Here is an 11,819-nt window from a genome sequence, read left to right on the forward strand (position 1 = left end):
CGCTCGCTTTCCTATTCTCTCAGAAGTATTTGCTCGGGGTTAGGGATTCCTCCCACACTTGCAGCTGGCCCCTTCGGCCCGGTCCTTGACCACCGGGCACTACCCTTGTCATGACATTACTTCCCCATTGGAGAAGCGTTTTCATCCTCGAAAACACAAGCGACAGTATCTTCGTAAGAACACTGATGTTTTCCTTTTTGGCATCCCTTACTCGGGCCAATTGTGCTGATGATTAATACTTGGTGCAGTGAGGAGGTTCAATGAAACCAAGAGCAGCATCTTGATTTTCAACATTGTTGTCCTTTTGCAACCACTTGTATCTAAATGGTAACTCAATTTAGAACTCACTTGAGTACTTTAAAGGAGTAACCACAACTGAAAAGTGTCTAAAGACATAACCAGTTTTCAGACTTTCTGAAGATACTGGAAAAATGCAAGAAAACCTTGGCGCAACTTCCCATGAAGTTGTGAGCCAGATTTCCAACTCGCGTCAATATCTTGAAAAGCTCATAGCTACTGAGAGACAAAATAGGAAGTGTCCTCATGGCAGACTTCTGAACATTTTGAAACACACAGAACTACATGTTCACCCCTAATGAAGGTTACTGCCAACCTACTTTGTCAGCACACCTATTAAGTCTTTGACTTATGAAACTATGAAAACGGTATCCAACCCCACCACAACAGGTGTTCAAAGTTGAAAACCTTATGTAAGCAAATTTTAGAATAGGAAGAGAGAATCGCCCATTCAAAATGGGTTGTGCTAATGTATGCTTGTAGAAGATCCTTTAGCAAAAAATAGCAGCAGTAAGATGAGGTGCTTTTCCCCAACTACTTACAGACAGTCTTCCACGACTGATGATAAGCTATAACTCAACCAGTGAGTATCTAGCCATATACGCGATATGGAGTGGAGACAACCAACTAGGTTGAAAGCGGGTTGAAGTGGAGTAATCTCATAGAGTATATTCATTCACAAATATCCATCCTGAGCCATCGCCTTGTATGGTATGGTGTAAACTCATAAATCTGCTTGAAAAGTTGCACTTGAAGTGAATACAATTGCAGAAAGAAGGAAGGCCAAGAATTTGCATGCCGCTCCGAACAAATTTGTGTTAAACACTAGGGCCCATAACACCTAATGTGCATCCATTTAACACAAATCAATCCGAATCGCAATTCCATGACGAGACTTTCCACAACACGTACGTGAAAGCCTTGCAGCAAGAGTTTGACCGTAACAGAATGTGAAAGCTCAGTCACACCTAGATACCAACCATGAGACATTCTCATGAACGTAGCGTACTTGGCTATATGTAGAAACGATCCTCCATTAAGGTGGTTTCACAGCACTTGTAATCGGAACAAGTCTGTACGTAGTACCTGACAATTTCTTGCCACTGAAATTGCTCCTGATACTGTGTGCGACCAGCACGTAGGGAATTCATCGCGACACATCATTAGGAATTAGGCGCCAGTGTCAGTCCCAGAGACTTATATTCACCACATTAGGAAAAGTTTGGACTCAAAAAATGACTTTTTGGCGTTAGAGAGAGAATGCTGTTCGACCAATAGAGTTTGAGTCACCACAACGGTAGCTCCAATTTATTTGATTTTTATCTCAAATTTTTGCGTTTTCAAAAAAGAGTTTTTTTCTGTTAAAAAGATCTGAATAAGAAGATACGACGCGATTTGTGCAAATTATTCCCCTGCCATGGCCAACAAACGCCAAATGTGCCATAACTCACATTCAATGAGGCACACCTTTTGATGAACACTTTTCAAGCTAATACTTCTTGTGTAAACTAGTGAGCCTCTTTTCTTCTATCGTTTTTGCGTAGTGTCACTTCGTAGCTAATAGAAGCAGAGATGGAAGGAAGACGACCACGACGACCATCCGCCTCTGTTAAATCTGTGGAACTATTCAACAACTTTGACTTAGACCATGGTCGCTGGATGTCTACCACAGTCACCATTGGTAGTTGGGTTCTGCTTCAAACAAGAAGAAGAACACGGATCGAAAAGGAATTCATCAACAGCTACAAAGGACGTGTGAAAGATTTTCGCTTGTCTCAAACGGGAAAGACAGTGAAAGAGGTGCTCATTGAGCATGCATATATGCACTCCGAACTACGACTACAAGAGTCACCTTTGGGGTTTCCTGCTCATAGACCAAACTGTGTGACTACTATATTGCTAAAAAGTCTTTAAAGATCCTTCAAGTTATTTTGTTGACTATTTCTTGTGACCATTCTCTTATCTTTTGTTTTTGCAGATATTTATTCTTCTAACAAAGAAGACTGGCAACCAGTTGAGTGCATAATTGGTATTTTTGATGCTTTTCATGATTCGGTGGGAGAACTTATGTACAGAACTAGTGCGAGAAGAGCTCTCGCAAAGAGGGGAGTTTTCTTTTACGACTACTTTTACAACACCCCTTGCTCTGTCCATGGATCTGGCACTTTGAAAACTTTCCCTCTTCCCCAACAAGATTCCCCAAAGTGGCCAGTTCCAACTTCAAAAACCTCTGAGTGTTTTAGACTCAAGCTTCATCAGGAAATTTTGAAGTGTTTGCGACCAAACATTGCAAGCAGGTAAGTACGAGTCAGTCTATTTATGCCATTACATGTCTTTATAGATTTCTTCCACGATGAGGAGGTTAGAAAAACAGAAACCATGTTCATCTGCAAATGCCAAACTTGCCTTGATTTTTTGGATGATAATTGGGATGTCAGTGATTCTGAAGGCATTTTGTGCAAAGTTGACAAGCGCTCGGTTGTGTGCAAGTGTATGATAGCATCACAGACTTTTATAGTTTCTTTCTACTACATGAGGTGGCATCGAGTGAATGGTCAGTTGGTAGCTATGGATCAAGATTTAAGTGACAATGCTTTTAATCCCTTGATGTCCATCGAGATATGGTTTTCAAATTATTTGCTTACAGTTGTTGTGGTCAGATCAAATGTCACTTTAAGACAGGTTCGAGAGGATCTGTTAAATGAGTCCGATCTCAATTTGCCTTCAAAATTTGTTTTCGAGTGTAACATGCGAAAGGTACTAAGCTACATGTATTACTTTTATACGTTAATGTTTCTATCGTGCTCATGTATCCCAATGTCTTATCGCGTACGTTGCATTGCAGGTACCTCACAGACAAGAAAATACGACTCTTTGTGCACAGATTACCAGCGACAGACTTGAAATAGTGAACTAACTGTACACAATGATTCAAATACTATTCTCAAAGATTACTCGACAAAGGCAGCTCTCTACATTACCAAACAGCATTGGATCCTCACTCTCCCATTTTTTTGGAAAGCTGTACACAGCATTTTGTAATCTTTGAACCATAATCAAAACAAAAGTCAAATTTCGATCCATTGCTTGTAATCAATTTGTCAAAAGTACATTTCATAATCTCTTTCTAATCTTGTGCGTGCGGTGATGTGGGGGTTGTTTGTTGAGGTTGAGGAGAGGTGGTGGCTTGGGGGTTTGGGGGCTCTAGAGCTGCTTCATGAGTAGGAGAGGTGTTGGGTGGGGGGTTTGGGGGCTCTGGAGCTGCTTCATGAGTAGGAGAGGTGCTGGGTGGGGGGTTTGAGGGTTCTGGAGCTGTTTCTTGAGGACGAGAGCTGGTGGGAGCTTGGGTTGGGGAGGCATCTGGGGAGATATTGATATGTGCTTGTGTTGGTATGGAAGACAAGGGGTATCTTGTTGGCGGAGGCCTAGGCGTGGGCCTTGGTGCTGGCGGGACAAAAGCATCACGTGCTCCGTCTGGACACATGGTCGCGCAATTGATCAAGTTTTCAATCATTCTGTTTCTAAATGAAGAAACATCAGCCTTTGAATAATCTGCCAAATTTCTTACCTGCGTTAAGAACATCATGTTTATTAACATAGCTACTAACTTATTAAGATACAAATCTGTAAATGAGTGTCAAATGCTTACACTTCTACGACTTCCAGCAAGCATGACCCCTAACAAAATTTCTGCATTGATTAAAACCCTCCATCCACAAGAGTAGGCATCGTCATGCTTAGGGACTTTGCAACTAATAATCGTAAGATTATCATATATCTGCTCTTGCTTTAAAGCTTCAAGATAAGACACAAGCTTTCGAACAGATCTGCGCAAAATACAATTAAATTTCATAAGCGACTTTTAACAAAATTCTATGCGATGAACAAAATACAAAACCTCTTACCTACGTACTTTATCATGAAATCCATGGGCTGAATTAGCAAGGTAGCCCCGGTTTCGTTCAAGGTGTAAGAGAACAAGACTCTAATGAGCACTGTTACAAATAAACATAAGCAAAACATATGTCATCACAAAAAATTAGAGTTCAAGATAAAATAATCTTACTATTGAAAACATTGCGTACCCTTCATGATAAGCCAAATTTTTTTTTTTTGCTATCTCCATGTTCATTGTCGACTGGAACCAGCCAACTACTTCCACTAAAGATGTATTCTTGGCCATCAAAACAACTGAGAGGTTTGAGTCAAGGATGGTGACATCATTTTGCATATTCCAAGGAAAATTTGAAACTACAAAACTGTAAAGAAATTCGTGTCATACAAAATTCAATATATTAAAAGAATTTATTGTGAAAAAAAGAATAGCATGCACCAAAGCAAGCAATTGATGATTGAGTCTGTGAGTTCCCTCGTCCGGTTCTGTAAAATTGAAATCTCGTGGACGTGATAGGGAAAATACAGAATGCGTCCCCACAGAGGAAGGCCAACATGGAAATAGGGAAACAGCAATGACAAATCATCAACGTTGGCGTCACTGATGGAAAATGCCATTTGTTCCTCCATCATCTCAAGGCGTAACTTCTTCAATCTTTCACTATCGTCTTCTGTTGTGTCCCGCTCGGTGTTGAGACGGGTGCTGTATCGATGAATTTGTGTAGACACTTCATGAACTTTGACCTTGTCAATAGGTGGTATTCTAAGAATATTGTCCATCTTTCGGTCTGAAATACCGGCAGGCGATATTGTTTTGTCATACCTGAACCTGAGAAGGCGAAGTGTGTTGATGTCTCGCGGCATCAATGTTGCCCTATGGGTGTGGGCTGAGAGAATGTAGCTGTCCTGGAAAAGCTCTACAAAAAAATCCTCGGTGGCCTCGTGCAAGCACCCCATTGCACTTCGAGACCACCGGAAATTCAGGTTGTGTTGCTCGCAAATCTCGTGAACAACTCTCTGGAATGGCAGTTTAGGTATTGCCAATGAAATCTGCTTTTGGAGCTTACGAAGTTCGAGTAGAACGCTCTTATTCTGCTCGTATCTTCTTCTTCGCATTGTTGCCCGTAACTGCAGCATGGTCTTGCCCGGAATCACCTGCGATGTTGACGATTGCACTGCAACCGAGCTAGCCTGGCCCTGCGGATCAGACTAGCCACGATAAACCTTCCTTGTTGTTTGCTTTGTGCGGGCCATGACCCGAACGAGGAGAATGCGAGAAAATATGGAAATCTAGATGTGGGTAAAAATGCAGAGTGACTAGAGACACTTCGAAAAAAACGACGAGAAAAAAAGGGGGGGGGGTGTTTATATTAGCGAAATAAGTATAATCACATCTTAATCATGAGCAGAGGCAGCTGCATTAATCATGATATTGCGAGGTATGACGGGAAGCGTGCGAGCATAATGATTACGTGCCACGTGGCACATCGCGACTCAACGCGATATTGGTGGTGCCGAAATTAGTGGCACTGCCTATTCGCGGTGTGGCACGACGAGGAAAGAAGCACCCCAATGGGTTGCCCTAGCAACAATGGTATGTCGCGGCACAACATGAGGAGGCGGACCCTAATGGTTCCGAATTGCAGTGTTCGCATTGTGGAAAGACAAAATGTTGTCGCGTCAAAACGCGATAAGTAAGGTCCCGGTTAGTTTGACCACAAGTATCGCGCTGTGGCGCGACAAAAAGGTGTCGCGTCACAACACGATACGGGGCGTTCCTGAGTACTTTGGATTGGCCATATCGCGTTATGACGTGACAAGAAGCTGTCGCACCAAAACGCGATAGCGGTGCTTTTGTGGAGTGGCGGCACCAGTTTCGCATTGTGGCACGACCGTTCCACGGCGGCTGACACGTGGTGTAATCATCATGGTGACTTCATGATGAACGACGGTCACATGATGCACGTCAATCGATGTCATCAATGTCCTCGGGAGTCCTATAAATATGACTTGCTCCCCCATTCGCCCTTGCCTTGCAGGTTTCAGAGGGAGTCCAGCTTCAGGAGGGTGCTTTGCCTAGTGTTCTACCTACCATACCTATTGGTGATTTGCAGTATGTCATGCTTAACGACATTATGGAGCTTTTGACCTTCGAGAGGACTATTGCCTTGCCATTGTGGCACACAATCTTGAAGAGGATGATGCTGTCATTGACCCTGAGCACGACAAGTATTCTGTTATAGATGCCCATGTAAATGAGGATGAGTTCGTTGACCCCGCAAGTGCACTTGTGATGATTTACAATGATGTTGCTAGGTATGAGCGCACGCTTCCAATAGAAAAGGAGTTCATGGAAGTGCAAAAAAAGCTAGGGATTGAAGAAATAGGTAAGGCAAGCACTTCTTCATCATCTTTGGCCTCAACCTCCAATGCACCCACTGGAGGTCAGGGCGGCATCAACCTATGGAATGAGGACTTACTTGAGGAAGATGAAAACCAGAAGGTAATCTTTTTTTTTTTTGCCTTACTTTTTTGGTTTCTACTTATCTCATTTCATAACTTTAATTTGTTGCAGTTGGTGGTCTATGATGATACCTTCATTCCTCGCCCTCGTGGACGAGGCATGGGAGATTTAGGGAAGAATTCCTCTCTCGGCCAATACTTAAAGAATCTTAAGTATCCGAGTTTTTTGGTCTTCCATTCGTCCTTCTCCAATGACAACGCGGAGCTACCCTTGATGACGTTGAAGACACTTTTAAGATATTTAGGAGGGGCTGTCATTAGGTGGAACACAGATAAAATAATGCTTTTAGAAAAAAAGTCCGCATTGTATATGTTTGGCCAAGGGCCAGGAATGTATGGTTTGCGTAGTCGCTATTCAAGCAGCATATGGTTTGGCATGCGGAATCACTGACCCTGTGCAATCACTAGAGTATGACAAGCATGCTATGTTTCGCAATAAACAACCAATTGCGCATCTGCCTATTGAAGAAATGTCTCTTGTGGCTCTGGAGGTGGAGACAAATGTACTGTCGACAAACGAACCTGCAGGACTAGGTTGCAAAAGACCAAGGCAAGAAGAAGACGATAACACACAGCAGGCAAAAATGCCAGAATATTTTATAACTTTTCCTGACGAAGATGAAGAATAGAGAACCTCCAATATATATTGTCAATGCCAAAAAATAGTACATTTTCTATCAAAACAATGAGTACATTATGTTTCTCACTTTTGTGTGACTGGTTGTCTTCTCTTGGCACAAAAAATTATATTGTGTTACAATGCGCTATCTTTAGGAAGTCTCAAACAACTCGGGTCGGAGTTGTCCAAAGTTTTCCAATGCCTTCTTTTTAAAGTCGCCACTCTGCATGTTGCGATGCTGCAGAAGATGCCTCCCGTATTTCCTTCTTTTGTTGTTTTCTTGCTAATCTCATTGCTTGGCCAATCTGAATGTCTTTGACACATTCCTTTCGGTGTGGTCTATGCATAAGTTTTTGATAAGTCCATTGATGTAGGTCCTCCAAATTGTTGGCTTTGTTTGCACCACCTCCGTGACGAGTGTGGCTGAAATAGCTAGTACGGGCTTGGTAGTGAGTTTTCTCCATACCTTGTGTAGACCATATAGCCAAGCTACCATACTGCCTAGCAAACCAAGGCATGTGGTTGCATATGATATGCTGCAAAAAAGACCAGCCTATTGTTTATATGTAAATATATAATCACAATTTTATCAAATAAAGTAATATACCATGTAATGAGTTATGTGTTGATTTGTCAATGCAGCTATGAAAGACCTGTGGAAGGTCTCCAGAGCGTCTTGAAACAATGTATAGTCAGTATCTCTCCAAGTATTGAGCTCACAAAACTTGAATATGGAATCCAAACTTTTACACACGTTCGCTTTGCAAGTCCTTGCTGCACCATTGTCTGCGTGGTCAACCACTACATTGTGCACGTTTCTCCACCGGTTGTATCTCAATGTCAAACTTTCCTGAGCACTTTGGCTTTTGCGTTGTCTGCGACTTGTTGGCATCGACAAGAAGAGACGGGCTTTCACACCGCCAATAGACAATTTCTTTGGCACATCTCGACCATTCTTAGACCTCTTCTCGTCCTGCTCTATTTTCACATGTCCTCCATGCAAGCCCATATCTGAGAAAACTGTTTCCAATGATAAGATAGCTCTTTGTTTTGCTGATGCTGGATGAGTGGTCCAAGCAAAACAAATGTATAGAAACATAAGTTTCTCAATGATTCTACAGAGTGCATGCATCGTGCAAATATGTACTGTGGATAGTGGAATATCCAACACTGGGCGGAAGTTAAGGTCCTGCAAGTGCTTGTCCGGTGCTCTCCTCCAATTTCTTTTGTCAAGACCAATGACTCCTCCCGTGCAATACAAACAAGGTCTTTTACTTGTTGCTCCTTTTGAGATGTTGTACATACACTTTAGGGTTTTGAGATCTCCAGCCATATGCCACTCTACTGTGTATGAACCCATGCCTAATACATTGACTGTCTTTCGATTTCTCTGTTCGCTTATGACTTCAGGAATACTTGTTTGATGGAAAACCCAGTTAAGAATATCAAAATTCTCTGCAGGCACCTGAAATGGGAAAACCAAACCAATCAAATGAAACATGTCTAACCATTTTTTAAAGAAAAAACTTGTTGATATCAAACCTTGAATGTGGCTAATAAGAAAATATTGTTTTAGGATTGCACGCTAAAGTTTCTAGGGTCGTTTGAAGCAATGCTTTCATCTAATGCTCTATTCATAAGTGTTATTGTGACACGCTCAACCTTCGTCTCTTTCACTAGCTCACACTCATCTAGTTTAAGCACAAACTTCAAAACTCCATTGCATTCCTCTTGAGAAACCTCGAACAATTGAACAATATATGTCTGCAAAGCTACTAAATCATATGATACACATCGTTTTGACTCCTCGTCTGAGTTCTGTGTGAAGATGATAATGACATTGAGACGGCTTGGTGAATGAGAAAGCTCAAAACAAAGGAGAGCACAAGAGTGGAGCAAATGGAAGAGAGCTCAAGAGAAGAGACTGCGCGCAGGCGGAAAGCAAGAGAGACGCGAAACTAAGGATAAGAATAACATTGAATGCACCTCGTTGAGTGCCAAATCTTAGTTTTGAAAAATCCAAAAGATTGAGATAATTGGCATTCAATTCGTGACCGTCGTATGTTATCATTGTCTGAGCACTTTTTGAGAGTTTTAATAAACGTACCCCCCAAATCTGATATCTGAGTTTTTTTGAAAGTGAATATCAAAAATGAAATTAGGGACTTTTTATTATCTCTCTCTAAGCTGACCTGGCATTTCTTACAAGGCCCATTTTTGAGTCCAAACTTTTCCTAATGCATGTGGAATATATCTCAAATAAGGATGGCAGAGAAAGCGACATCCATCAAGCACAAATTGTATGGTGTGGAGAGGAAACTATGAATACTCTGCGATGCGAGTGAGAGGGACCCTCATTATCATTGCTCCACACTGGCTAGACCGAACTCCTTGAGTACCTAGACCATGTTGTATCCCATGTGACAACATGTGCCAAATCAAACCCTACACGTGGATTCATAACAACATAATGCAGAAAAAATATATGGGACACAACAACCCAAAATGCTTTGTTTCGACATGCCTTTGGCATGTCTTTGAAATATTCAAGCGTACTTATACAACTTGAAAAACCCAAGAAAAACATACTAAAAAATTGAATAACACCAAATCAATAGATGCGTACTTGGAGAGTTGAACTTAATGCTCACTTACCCGTATTCAAATGCAGAGGAGCATGGTGCCCACCTGAAAAAAAACCAAGCAACATTGCACTGGAAATCCTGGGTGTTGCCTTCGCAATCTAAACCCGTTGGGTAGAATCTATGTAGTCAAAACCTCTGGTAAGACCCTTTGTAGAAACTGCTCAACTAGCAGGTAATGGTAACCAACCTAGTTAACCGTGTACAGAATGATGAGAATCAACTTGAAAAGTTGAATTTTTCCTCTTCCGCGTGGTAGATTGCGGAATTCTTTCCATGAAAGTATAATGAGAATAGATCAAACCGTGATCCTCAATGCGTATAGGTGATTTAGTAAGCACCCACTGGGTCTTACCCCAAAACTGTGATGCCATAGACACTTGTAGTGCTATAGAGAGAGCAAGAAATCTACATAAGTGAGATGCCTAGCTCGTATCAACAACCATGCTGTCTCAACTGTTGGCTGCCTCTAGACCCATGGTATAGATCAACTGATGTAAGTGCAAGAGTATCAAAAACTCAACTTGAGCGTCGCACTAGAAATATATAGTGCAAAAATGACACCCTAATCCTCCGAAATGACCAGACTCTTGCTCGTCCATTAACGTCGATGTATTCGATGTGTACTCCACTGCGCAGATATGTTCGATCATAAGAACAATCCCCCAAGGAATGCCAACCGTTGGGTCATACCCGATATCTGACAATGACTCCTAGTCAGCATGTGTGGTGCTTGTATAACGCTCTCATCGAGAGAGGGAACATAAAACACAAGCCACAGTTTGACGCACTTACCAAGTATGGGGTTGTGACTTTACAAAAATGACTTAATATGGCACTTTGCCTGTGAAATAGTCCTATTTTTAGGTTCCTTTTAGTGGTATTGTGCGTCGATAGCAACCCAAAATTTAAACAATACAGAACTTAGTTTGTCCGTGAATAGAGTGTCTGGTGTGTTAGCGGAAGCGTAATCTCTGAAGTGATGGAATTCATGCCACCAGGATAGCATGCCGTGCATACAGATTGTTAAGCCCTTGGCAAGAGTGATGGCCTCAAACGTGAGAGCCATAACCGTTAGTGCCTTGCACAGTCGAAACTGGTAGGGATTCTATGAGGTGATATTCCCTATTTTGCCAGTTTTTCAAACTTGTGTGCCACTCCTCGTGATTCCAAGTCATTAGGTAGTACCTTGGCACAAGGGAGAAGCCTTGCTTCATGAAAATTTTTCAAAGGACTTTGCTTTGTACAAAAGCATTAGTTTCCAATGTAAATGTATAAACATGGAAAAATAAACAATAATGAACATGGTCTAACCTGGTCATTCTACTATAACTAGTTGTCTTGAGATGTCAAGGGAAAACTCGCTCAAATGCAGCTCATAGACCTATCTGTTGTACAAGAGAGAATTATCATGTATATCATATACACCCTCATATATCATATACGCATGTCTGCTATGTAATGAAATAACGTGTAATCATATTGCCAATTCCCCCTCCAAGTTTGTATGCTCATAGCATAGTCCAAATGTGGGAAGCTTCAATGCAAGATTGCCCAAATTGTAACCAACAGATGCTGGTACCGATGTACAAAGATCATGGCAAACAAGGATTGACCTTGTCAAGCAATTTCTATTGAAATTGGCTAGTGCCATGTGGTGAGCATCTTTGCCGGCTTCTGGAAATAGTGAGAAGCAGTGACAAGAAGTCGGCCATGCCGAGCTCTGTGCACCCTTCATGAAGTCGAGCCATAGGGTGTGCCGATCTTCTTAAGATTCCATGGGCATCAAAATGAAACTGCTATTGATGCGTGCAATAGATTAGGGTTACAGGTACTCAAGCCAT

This window comes from Adiantum capillus-veneris, chromosome 15 (genome assembly GCF_014529385.1).
Source record: "Adiantum capillus-veneris isolate H3 chromosome 15, ASM1452938v2, whole genome shotgun sequence".
Taxonomy (NCBI): Eukaryota; Viridiplantae; Streptophyta; class Polypodiopsida; order Polypodiales; family Pteridaceae; genus Adiantum; species Adiantum capillus-veneris.